Source organism: Coturnix japonica, chromosome 1 (genome assembly GCF_001577835.2).
Source record: "Coturnix japonica isolate 7356 chromosome 1, Coturnix japonica 2.1, whole genome shotgun sequence".
Taxonomy (NCBI): Eukaryota; Metazoa; Chordata; class Aves; order Galliformes; family Phasianidae; genus Coturnix; species Coturnix japonica.
The window spans coordinates 162346995-162359299 of record NC_029516.1 but is presented as its reverse complement, the minus strand read 5'-3'; the positions used below and the strand labels follow the sequence as shown (position 1 = coordinate 162359299).

The 12305-nt window shown below is 36.7% G+C and overlaps 1 long non-coding RNA gene across 1 annotated transcript; it reads left to right on the top strand.

Annotated features, from left to right (window-relative positions):
- Window positions 1-4398: 4398 nt before the first annotated feature.
- On the top strand, window positions 4399-9997 carry LOC107308354. The gene is made up of 2 exons (XR_001552764.2): window positions 4399-4672; window positions 8565-9997. It is a non-coding gene; the product is annotated as an uncharacterized LOC107308354 (long non-coding RNA).
- Window positions 9998-12305: the final 2308 nt, after the last annotated feature.

Below are 12305 nucleotides of genomic sequence, written 5' to 3'. Positions count from 1 at the left end.
TTACCCTCAGCAAGTGTGCAGATGACACCAAGCTGTGTAGTGTAGTGGACAGGGATGAAGGGCAGGATATCATCCAGATGGATCTGGACAGGTTTGAGAACCTCAGGAATTTCAATAAATCCAAGTGCAAGAGCTTGCACATGGAGTGTGGCAACCTCTACTTTTACAATAAGCTGTAAGGATGGAGCATAGCCCTGCTGAAAAGGACCAGGAGGTACTGGTGGATGGCAAGTTGGACATGAACCCAGAAAGCCAATTTTATCCTCAGATACATCAAAAGATGCATAGACAGTAGGGTGAAGGAGGTAATCGTCCCCCTCTGCTCTGCACTGGTGAGGCCTCTGCATTCAGATGTAGAGTTTTCAGTAGAGGAGGGATGTGGACCTGTTGGGGCACATCCAGAGGAGGTCCACAAAAGTGTTGCAAGGAATGGAACATGTCTCTTTGAGTATAGACTGAGAGCTGGGCTCTTCATCCTGGAGAAAAGAAGGCTGCGAGGCAACCAGATAGCAGCCTTTCAGTATCTAAAAGGGATCTACAGGAAAGAAGGGGACAGACTCTTTAGCAGGATCTGTTGTGATAAGATGAGGGGAAATGGTTTCAATCTAGAAGTGGAAAGACTTAAGTTGGATATACAGAAAAAATATTTTACAGTAAGGATGTTGAGGCACCAGGGATGCATTGGATGGCCCATGTCTGGAGACTTTCAAGGTAAGGCTGTATCAGGCTCTCAGCAAACTGACCTAGCTGTGCTATCCCTGTTTACTGCAAGGGAGTTGGACAAGATGACCTTTAAATGTTCCTTCCAACTCTAATGATTCTATGATTCTATGTTGCAACACAATTTGGTTATTTATAAGAAGATTGTCTTCATGTTCTCTTTTCAGAAGTACAATTAGAAAAAAAAAAAACAAAAAAAAATCATAGAGATATTACTGGAGATAAAAGAAGATTCTCAAAGACTGTTTGATTCTTTGTTTATATATATCAGTAAATACAGCCAATGAGGAAAAAAATCAATAATGTCTCTTCTCCTGTTACGTTTGTGAGATAGATATAGAATTACATTTAATCAAAATCAATTCCTTACCTTTTAGCCATTACTGCGGCTTAATAACAGTCTTGCAGAGATTTCGTTTTTTGCTGTCTGAAGTGAAGGGAATTTTGCAGTCAGCTTCAATGGAGAAATATTTGACCCAAAGCAGTTCAATCTAATGATTTCTTATTAAAATACTAGAACCTAGTTTGAGCTTTATTACCTCAGACAACTGCATTCGTATCTCTGTATTCCAAGGATCTTCTATTCATAAAGCTGATACCACTGAAAGATCGATGATTATCATGGTGATAGAATCCGTGCTACAACAAATCTTTTTCTTTTACAGCATTTTTGAAAAAATAGTTCCATAGACTATTGGTTTTGTGATGAGGAATTTTAAACTGTACATCTTTTGCCACTGCTGGGAGATTAAATGTAGGGAACAGACGTTCAACCATCAACTAATTGATTACAGCTTCAGGCTAAGTTCTCAGTGCCTGCTCCTATTTCCCTATCTGACTATCCCAATATAATTAGCTTCTTAATCCTTTCTGTTCAGTACAGATGTCTTATGTTAGAACTATCTATACAAACACTATAAACTACTAAATGTTCCTCTTTTGCTTCCTTGCTTTCTCTTTCAGTATTTCAACACAGAATGAACCATGTAAGTGCTGCTGGATAGTAGCACCATTGTGGTAAGCAGCTACCAGCAAGTCCAGTGGGATTCTTAGAGCTGCACCTACACATTAGTGTGCCCCAGTGGCGCAAGTGGTAGGAATGCCGCGTTGCAACACCAGACACCCTGGATTCAAATCCCTCCTGTGGCGCAAGTGGTAGAAGTGCCGCTCTGCTACACAGGAGACTCGAATCCTGGGGGGTTGGACTCGATGATCTCTGAGGTCCCTTCCAACCCGCACGAGACTATGATACTATGATACTATGATTGCTCCCCAGTCACACTGGACCTCATCGCTTTCCTCACACACAGCTGATATTACTGAATCTGAGAAACATAAGCCAAAACTGTTGTGCTTATGGTGACCATTGTATTGCTTCTGAGAGATTTCACTTCTTCTCAAGACAGATAGTATTCCTCCAGACAAATAGAAGAGCAGTTCTCAGTACATCTGGATAATGCTCTCAGCCAGATAGGTAGGCAGGTAGAATTGAGGAGTGGAAAACAATAGTGCTCAAACAATTTTTTGCAGCATAGCATCCTACCAGGGTTGACAGCAACACAGTTTTCTGTGCTCAGCTAATCAGTGCAAGCTAACCAGTCTTGTCTTTTGGTATGAGAAATGACAATATTATGTAACTTCATCTCCAAAAATTTCACCGGTGAATAGAGCAGTACCATGTCTCAAATCACAAATTCTCCTGACTTACCAACATATATGAAAAAAAAAAAAATAATTATCACTATATAAAATTCATCACTATTCTATTGTTGACTGTTTAAAAGCAATAATATAAAATTATTTTCATGTCTCACAAATTGGTGTAACTATTGAGTAACAGAAACTGAAGGTTGCACTTTCCCTATTCCTAGAAAATTTCCTTTCACATCCCATGCAGCATAGTTTCACACAGGAGACTGAATTAGATCTGACCTAGTGTAGAAAATCATACATCTTTTATTTTGCTGGGAAATTATTGACCAAAATATTGGATTTTATACTGCAGTGACATGTGCTATGGGACGGACATTTCAGTGATTTCTTTTTAAAGATAAGTCCATCAGGGAAATGTTTGTGCTGAAAACCTCAGAAAATTTGCTGAAAATGTTGTAGATTGAAGTAGTAACATGATTTTCTTACAGTGCTGCAGGGAACCACAGAATCTCAGAATCACAGAATTGTAGGGGCTGGAAGGGACCTCCAGAGATCATAGTGTCCAACCCCTCTGCAAAGCAGGCTCCCTACAGCAGGCTGCACAGGTGGGCATCCAGGCAGGTCTTGAATATCTCCACTCATCTATCCCACGATTTCTCAGCTTCAGGTGTCATGGTCGCTTTCCAGAGTTGATGCATTAATGAATTAATCACAAAATCTGTTAAAGTAACAGCCATAGCAAAACAAACACTCCAACACTTTAATTCATACTTCTCTTTCTAAATACTGAGGTAACTTTTGCACATATCTACAAAATAAATCTCTAAGACCTCTCAATGAAATCTTAATGCTTTAGCATTTGCTCAATCTTTTATATTCTTTTTAAAGTATATATTTTACAGATGGGTAAAAATATATATACATGTTGCCATTACAATGCACAAAAGCCTCTTGAGCAGGCAAAGCCATGCATCTGTTCCTACTGCCTGAATTAGAAAAAAAATCTCACATATGTAGTTACTTGAACATAATGACAGTGACAATGAAATAAGTACTATTTATGAGACTAAGGGTTACATGACAATTTTGTTATAGTCCAATCCTGCTCATGACAATAAACCAGAAGTTCCATTAAAGGCCACTTATGCAAAGACCTTTATTTTATCCAGTAATAGTACAAAACTTTCATTTTCTGTGCTGAACACTGGATATAAAAAAAATGTAAGCAAATTGAAGGAGTATTTAAGGGAAACTAAGCGTGGAGAGATATGGTGGTATGAATGCTGCCAGATAAGTAACAGCCTACAAAAGTCTCATTAAGAGTTTACTAGAATGGCTTCTTTGGAGGTTTTTCCCTATGTCACAGAAAGCATATACTGAACCAGCTTCAGGAAGCAAGATAAGCACTAGTGCAATATCTGGTTAAAAACAGATAAATCTTCTCCATCTTTTTAATAAATTCTCTCAAAAAAATAAGAAAATTATATCAACTTAAAGGAGAAACCTGCATTGATTCAATTCACTGTTGACAATTGTTTGGTACAGCTCTGGCATAGCATCACTCAAAATTCTCTCTAATCAGGTTTTGTTTATCTTTTTATTCCTTTTGTAAGGAAGAGTCTGATGGTGATTCCCATAAAGAAATTCCTCATTTTAACCTTAACAGTAGAATTTTCTGATGCAGACCCTTATGTGATGAATGTCCAATGGGAGCTTTAAGAAACCACTGTGAAAGTGATGGTTCACAGATGCAGCAGCTTCCAATCCACGGTGCCTGAGCTCTTCAGAGCTGTTGTAGAGCTGAGGATCCCAAAAGGAACAGAGTTAAAAAGCAGAGTACCTTCAACCTTGCACAGCTAGAAAGCACCACAGGACTACTACCTGAAGATAAACTCAGCAGTTATGAAGCTTTCCTTAGGAAGGTCCTTCCCATACAAGACATAACCTATGGAATAATGATAAAGATGTAATATTCATGATTTATTTATTTATTTATTTATTTATTGCCAATTGTCTGATGCTGGTTACAGTTGTGAAACACATCAGAATTTTATTTGTGGATACTCTTGCAAGGAAGCAAAAAAAATCTTTTAAGATTTCCCTGATGGATACTTCACAGCATTAAATGCACAACAAACTCCTTCACTATCCTTTGACTGCCTTCCAGCTTAACTGTTAAAACAGTGAAGTGTTAAAATCACTCTTTGGAGATGAAGTATCACGATCAAGCTTTGAAGTGTAATAAACATGGAAAAGAGAAAGTGCTGCCTACCCGTGTGAAACACATCAGTTTTAAAAGGTAAGATGCTGTTTCCTTTTTCCTTTTTTAAAGGTCTCCATTTCCCAAGGGCTGAAAAAGAAAAGCTGGAGAAATTGGGCATATTTCCATTATGTCCAATACAAAGAAATACAATCCCTGAAAACACATTCTAGTGAAATTTTCTTCAATATAGATTTGAAATAAAAATATACTTTTAATTCCTGCATTTCAGAAGGGTGAGCACTGTTTGCAGTAATCAGAATTAGTATTCTTTATTAACTGGAAAGGTCCCACCAGAACAGAGACAACATAAGAGGATCAAGGCTTCTTCTAAAGCCTTGTCTTGATTTCTGGAGGGACAAGAGCATACTGGCATTACTAGATTAAGTAGTTCATTAGCCATCTTCTAGTCTTCCAGACATTAAGGAGAAATCACCACTGTGTGTGTGAAGTATATAGTTTCTTAATCAGTCACGTCTCCTGACTCATACATCTCATCCCTGGTGTCATACAATGACATATCTTGGCAGAAAGGCAACACTGCAAGTTCCTGTTTACAAAAATAAAAATATTAATTAAAAAAAAAAAAAAGAAAGAAAGAAAGAAAGAAAAAAAAAAGAAAAAAAAATGCATTTGCCTGGTTACTACTATTAAAAGGAGACTTAAATATGTCACTGAAATTGGCAAATTAAAAGTCTGCTGAAAGTGTGACAAAATTTGAAATAAAATAATACTATCAATGTAAATGTATTTTGAAGTGCTAATGAAGTATGTACATAAATCTTGATGGTTTTCCTCTTCTAAGAGTTTCTATTCTGAAGAATATTTTATTGGCTTATTTTCAGACCAATACATCAAAATTCGTCTGAATGATACATTTTAATTTCTACCTGATGACTGGTGTTCCAAAAGAAACAAGTCTGTGCTGCCAGAATATTTCAGACCAAAGCTTTCAGAAGCCAAGGATCAAATAAGGTGGTTGGACAAGTACTTATATGTATCAAATAGACAAAGATCACAACAGAAGTACATTTTTAAGACATGTAGCAGAATGTAGTTTAGCCACACACACCTGGCCTCCCCATCCCAGCCGTACAGTTCATTTCTCAATATGGAAGCACCTCCTTTCAGCAGCTCTGTGGGTGACGTTCAAAAATGGAACCTTGTCAGTCATATAGCCCAGCTGACTGCTCATAACAGGCACTCAACCTACTGAACTTCTTTCCTTCTAAACAGGGGGTTTTTATTTAATAGATAATGACAGAGTAGCAGCCAAAGGGAGCTGAATCCCAGATCTCATACATAACAGTGGGGTTGAGAACAACCTCAGTAAGTTCACAGAAGACACCAAGCTGTGGGATGTGGTTGACCACCAGAGGCATGGGATGCCATTTAGAGGGACCTAGGCAGGCTTGAGCAATGGGCCCAGGTGAACGTCACAATGTTCAACAAATTCAAGTGCAAGATCTTAAACCTGGGTCATGTAAACCCCCATTACCAATACAAAGAGGGGGATGAAGAAGGGCAGACTTTCAAAAAAAAAGACCTTGGCATGTTTTTCTCCATGTATTTCTATGCACATGAAAGCTTTGATTTTTTTCCTCATATATGTATGTTTACAACAACAAAAAAGTTCATTTCATCCCAGTGTTGTAATCATAATAATTTGAGCAAATACTATCATCTCTGACTCCCATGATACTATGTGACTCCCTTGATATTGAATGTAAAGTCTTTTTGACATATGGCTTACAGCTCAGATGGCATTTGGTTTACACTTCCCTGTGGAATTTGAAGTCATGGAAGTCACACACTGAGCAGTTCTGAAGGAAATCATGCAGAAAACAGTCACAATATAAAAATAATAATAATAATAATAAAGCCATAGAAACAATGTAAAACTTGGAAAATAATGCAGGGAAAAAAGTATATGTAAAACAATTTGGAAAATATCAACCTAGCCACTAGATTTGCTTATATGAAAGTCAACTGAAAATTTCTGATTTTTTTAAGTAAATAGTGACACAGTCTGAATCCAGTATTTCTTGGGGAAAATGCTATCTTGATTTGAAACAAAGCTACAGTTCAGCCAAAATACATTTGTAATTAGGCAGATTCTCTAAGTTATGGCCAGTTGTATTACATTAGTGAAAAATAAAAAATAAAAAGGATCAGTTCAATACTACTGAAAGCACAACAATCACCAAGATTTTTCTTTTCCAAGATAGTGTAAATTCACCATACTAGCACTACTGACCAGAACTGACCATAGTGATAGAGTGAAATAATGTTCTTTAGCAATGAGGAAGTTATATATCCTAATACATTATAGAGTTGAAAGCTGTAAAATTGCATTATTGCAGCATTTTTTTTCCTCTTACAGTATTTCTAATGGCAAGATAAAATTTTGTATTGAGCAGTGACAGTCTATACTGTATGATATTAATTTCGTATTTATTTTTTTATACTGGATCATTTAGCTCTTTTGTAGCTGCATAAGCAATGCTATCTATCCTGTATACATGAAAACTGTAAGTTTAAATGAGTACATTCTATAGCTTATTGGAAGATAATTTGGTCTAAATGCTTTATTCATCTTCTAAATCTTCTCTAACAATATAAATGCTATCAGGAGCCTAATTAGGGCCTCCAGGTTCACCCTTTAGCAATAGAGAGTTAAACATATACATATATATATATGACATGTAAAAAATAAGCTTATGTTTCCCTGTTATGAGTTTGCATGAACTTTGTTGGATCATGCCATAAAAAAGCTAGTTTGGAATTAAATGCACTGAGGGATGGCCTGCTTGATGGGATTAGGAAAGTGACAAAGATGGTGGAAGATAAGATACTGCAAGGATGACTATAAGGCTTCTATCCACACAGCAGATGTCTTTTTGGAGGGTGCTGGCAATTGCTGATCATTGCCACTTGAGCTACAGCAATCCTTCCCAAAGCCACTCTGAGATTTCATCAGTTTCATATGGCCTCGGTCTGCGAGCAGAAACTTCCATCAAACAGTCAGGAACACATGGCTGTTCTAAGGATAGGATAGAGATGCATCAAGGATGGAAAAGGAGCTCTTAAGAACAATAATAGAAACACTGAAAATGTAGGGCATTTTTAGATTTTTACAGGAAGCAACCGGCAAATCACAATTAAGAAATATACCTATGAGAGAAATCAATTCAAAGAGGCTTCACTTCACCAATAAAAAACCAAAAACACCCTAAAAAAACTAAAAGAAAAAAAAAAAAAAAAAACAACTAAATTCCTGGCAAACTATGCAATTTTGATATCTTTATACTAGAAATGTTGCTCTTTAGCTAATGTGAATCAAGACAGTCTTCAGCCGAGCTACACTGATTTACATGAGCTGCAGACATGACCCATTGTATTTAATCTAGGCATTTTATTATAAGAAAGTTATTCACATATTGGAGAAGGATCAGAAGAAAGCAGCAAAAATGATTAGGCTTCTGGAGTGATTGATGTATGAGGATTGATTGCAAGTGCTAAATATGCATAGTTTGTCTAAGATATGACAAAAGGGGGACATGGTAGCAATCTATAAATATTTGAAGAGTCTAAATGCCAAGGAGGGAAAGGCTTTTTCAGGATATGGGAAAGAAGCAGCAGAACGAAAAAGACAGAGTGAATTTAAAAGGAGATCCTAAATAAAGACTTTGGAGAGTGAAAAAGTGTTACCTTTCAGAAAGAAAAGACAGATATAGATATGTATATATGTGGATATATATATATATGTGGATATATTTGTAAATTCATGGCATGCACAATTGGTCTCAATGACCTTGAAAAATAAATTTTAAGGACAGTTTTATGCAAATGATTAGACCACACATAATCTCTCTTCACATTGTTGACTGTTGTAATTTGTTGCTGTCGTTGTTTTTGTTGTTGTTTTTAGGGTTTAAACAACTGCCATTCCACAAGAGGAACCACATGATTGGTAAAAAAATAAACACACTGCAATTGCAACTGATTTAAAATTAGAACATCCTTTTTACCCAAGAAGTACCACTTTACTTTGATGAAAATAAGAAGAGACAAAATATCTGTATTTTCCCTGTTTTAATTATTTTGGAGCCAATGGTCTGATTTAGGAACAACAGAGGCAAAGGTTGCTGCTGGAGATGCCTTCTGCATTTTTGTGCTGCCAGAATATTTTTGGAAAAGATGGATGTGTTTAGAAAATGTATATGTAGAATAGAAGTAAACAGTTGGAAGAGACCTTCAGTGATCATCAAGTCCAACTGCCTGATCACTTCAGGGCTGACCAAAGTTAATGCAACTTGATGAAGACATTGTTCAAATGCCTACTGAAATCTGTCAGGCACAAGGTATCCAGCACCTCACTAAAAAGTATTTGATCATCCTCACAGTAAAGACTTCTTCATAATGCCCAGTCTGATCCTCCCCTGGCACAGCTTTGTGCCATTCCCAGGAGCAGAGCTCAGCATCAACCTGTGTGCTTCCCTTCCTCAGGGAGCTGCAGGGAGCGGTGAGATCACCTCTTGGCCTCCTCTTCTCCAGGCTGGACAACCCAGGTGTCCTCAATCTCTGTTCATACTACATGATCTCCAGTATTAGCTTTGTTACTCTCTTCCAAGTGCTTTCCTTAAGACCCCTGTTATACTGTGGAAACCAGAACTACCCCCATTACTCAAGGTACGGTCACACAAACACCAAATATAGTAGGAAAATCACTTATTTTAGATTAACAACTATTCAGTGAAGAAAATACAAATATACATATACAGTGACTTGAGAGATATTGTATGGCATATTAAATATGTTGTAGAAGCATAACATAAATTGAGTTGTTCTGGCAGGAGTAAGGAAAACTACTTACCACCACTCATCATAGTAAATTACATGTAGGTAAACACTAACATCTGCTTCTCATGCAGTCTCCCATCATTAATACCCATTATATTATTATAAGTAGATGATTTGATATTCATTACATAGATACCAGCAGTAAGATACTGCCTAATGCACATTCTGATGGACAGTAAATGTGTGAATTGTATTATACTAACCTCCACTGTTAGTACTATTACAGTTTTTAAATGTTAGTTGATATAATACAAAAAACTCTAATAGCATGAAAGAGAGATACAGAGGTAATATGTATGCTTAGTAAATATATGTCTCTAAAAGACTAGATGATAAAGAAAATCTACCAGTTGTGGTTTAATGTACAAACAACACAAAGTGTACTACTTTTTTAGACCTCTTTTGTAAAAACTCATATTACATTTTCTGGAACAAAAATATCAACACATCTATAAATGTTAATAAAGTGAGATGAATTAAAATAAAAAATCTTGTGCAATACCCAAATGCTTTCCTTGGATTCAGTCTTGGGACATGGGACAGAAAAGAGGCATTTCTGTGTCTGCCAGCTTACCCTTGCTTTGCATATATAGCACCCAGGAAGAAGCAGGAGAAATTATCACTTCTCATCCACAACACTTCTGACCACAGAGCTAGGACACCATAGAAAGTAATAAACCAAATCATAGCTCTGTAGTAAGGTGATTGTGTAGAACTTTTTGTATTGATTTGTTTAGTGAGACTAAAAAACATGGATGTAAAAGCATGGTTGCAGATAAGAATTCATATTTTTTATGAACACTAAGTGGTTTCTGTGACTCATTAACCAATCAGATAAAAAGTAGGGTCATGGAAGAATTTCCATTGTAGAAAACCCTGAATAGTTGAACAGTTTACTTTAAAGAGTTGTTAAGTAGTTAAATGAACCATCAGCATGGCTGTTCTTCACAATTCTAAGTATAAGAACTTAAGTGCAGTTACCTAATCCACAAACCTAATCTGGTGGTGCAGTGTTAGGAATGCTGCTTTGCAACACTGGGGCCCGGGTTCAAATCCCCCCTGTGGCGCAAGTGGTAGAAGTGCTGCTCTGCTACACAGGAGGCTTGAATCCCAGGGGTTGGACTCGATGATCTCTAAGGTCCTTTCCAACCCGCACGAGACTGTGATACTGTGATACTATGAAACAGCCCATGTGAAACCAAGATATGGAGGTTTCCCAATCCTTTGAGGCTGACATGATTCACCGAAAGATTTGATACAGTATAGGCAAATATTAGAGTCTAAACTTTTCATTAGACATTAATTCATCCCAGAAACTTGGAGAAAAGTTTTGCTGACGATCCCACAGACATTCCCCACGTTAGCCTGCTACAGGACACTTTGCAGACTCTCTAGATTATTTTAGGTTTGTTCTGGACAAATAAATAGCAGTTACACTGCATGTTTTTTCCTATAACACTTTCCTTGTAGTAGGGGAGGCTAGCATTCACTGAATTTTGCTGCTTAGTTTTTAGATTTGGATTAAGTTCTTCATACCTAAAGAAATCAAATTCTGAGATGGAAGCTCAATTTATGCCAAATGCTGGATTTTCAAGGAAATAGATTATGACTTTCAAGTAGTTAAATGTAGTTAACCTATTTAAGCAACAGAGAACAGGTGCAAAAATGCAACAACAGCTGACTTCATTTAATATTTGTTCTTTATACATAACGATCTGGGCAGCTTTCATGCAATGGACATATGAAGTTCAATCTGTGCAGTCTTCTCATTCATATTCCTCAGGAATGTGCAAGACTAACACTGAGATTCGTAGAAACTAAATTGCTCCAATGGAGAAATATCTAGAAAAGAACAAACTCAGACTCCTAAAAACATGTCCCAACACAAGACACACTTAAAATTATGCCTATCATAATTCTAGTAATAAACGAGACTGAAGGAATGGTCAAATCAGAGTTCCATCCATTCCAGGAAGCTGAGTGATACTGGCTAATAATGAAAGCTCAAAAAAAGAATGCTGATGATGAATGCTTCCTCAGCTAACCTCCTAATCTGTGACTCAGGAACCTCCAAAATCACAGATTCTGTTTTTAAAAAGTCTTGATGGGATTTTTTTTTTTTGAATTTCATGTTGCTTTTTGAACTTATGAAAGCCTCCAACACTTCTAGCATCATAAGTCAGTAATAAGTTGAACAACTTAATTATATGTACCACATAAAATTAGTTTATTTGGTTTGCTTGAATCCTGCTACTCCAAACTTCCATTTCATATATTTTAGTACTTGACCTGTGTGAAGGAAATGAACAGTTGTTTCCTATTCCCCTTTCCAGAGTCACAAGTGATTTCTCTTCTCTAGGTTTCCCAGAAGTATGTGAAAATACCTAAAGGGTCTGTTCCAGGACAAGGCAACCAATGCCTTTTTCTGAAATTGAAGCATGCGAAAATCTTCATATATTTTCATTGCATCCATCACTGCAACAGCAAATAATGATCCACATTTCCATTATCATCTCAGACCCCAGCCAGACTCATAGAACTGCTAAGGGCTAAAAGATACTGTAAAAGAGTTGTCTAATAATCATACAATCTATCTTTTTGGCTACGATCTAATAAACTTTATATCTTCAGATAATCTCAGATAACAGTGATTATATAAACACCTGAATTTCTGTAATACACAAACTCTTATTTCTTTCCTTTTCTGCACTGAATGACATAAAATGTATTCTCCACTTCAAAATAGTGCTTAGCAACCAATCTTTAAGTTACCAAAATAATATCTGTTTGTTACTCTCACAGTCTTACT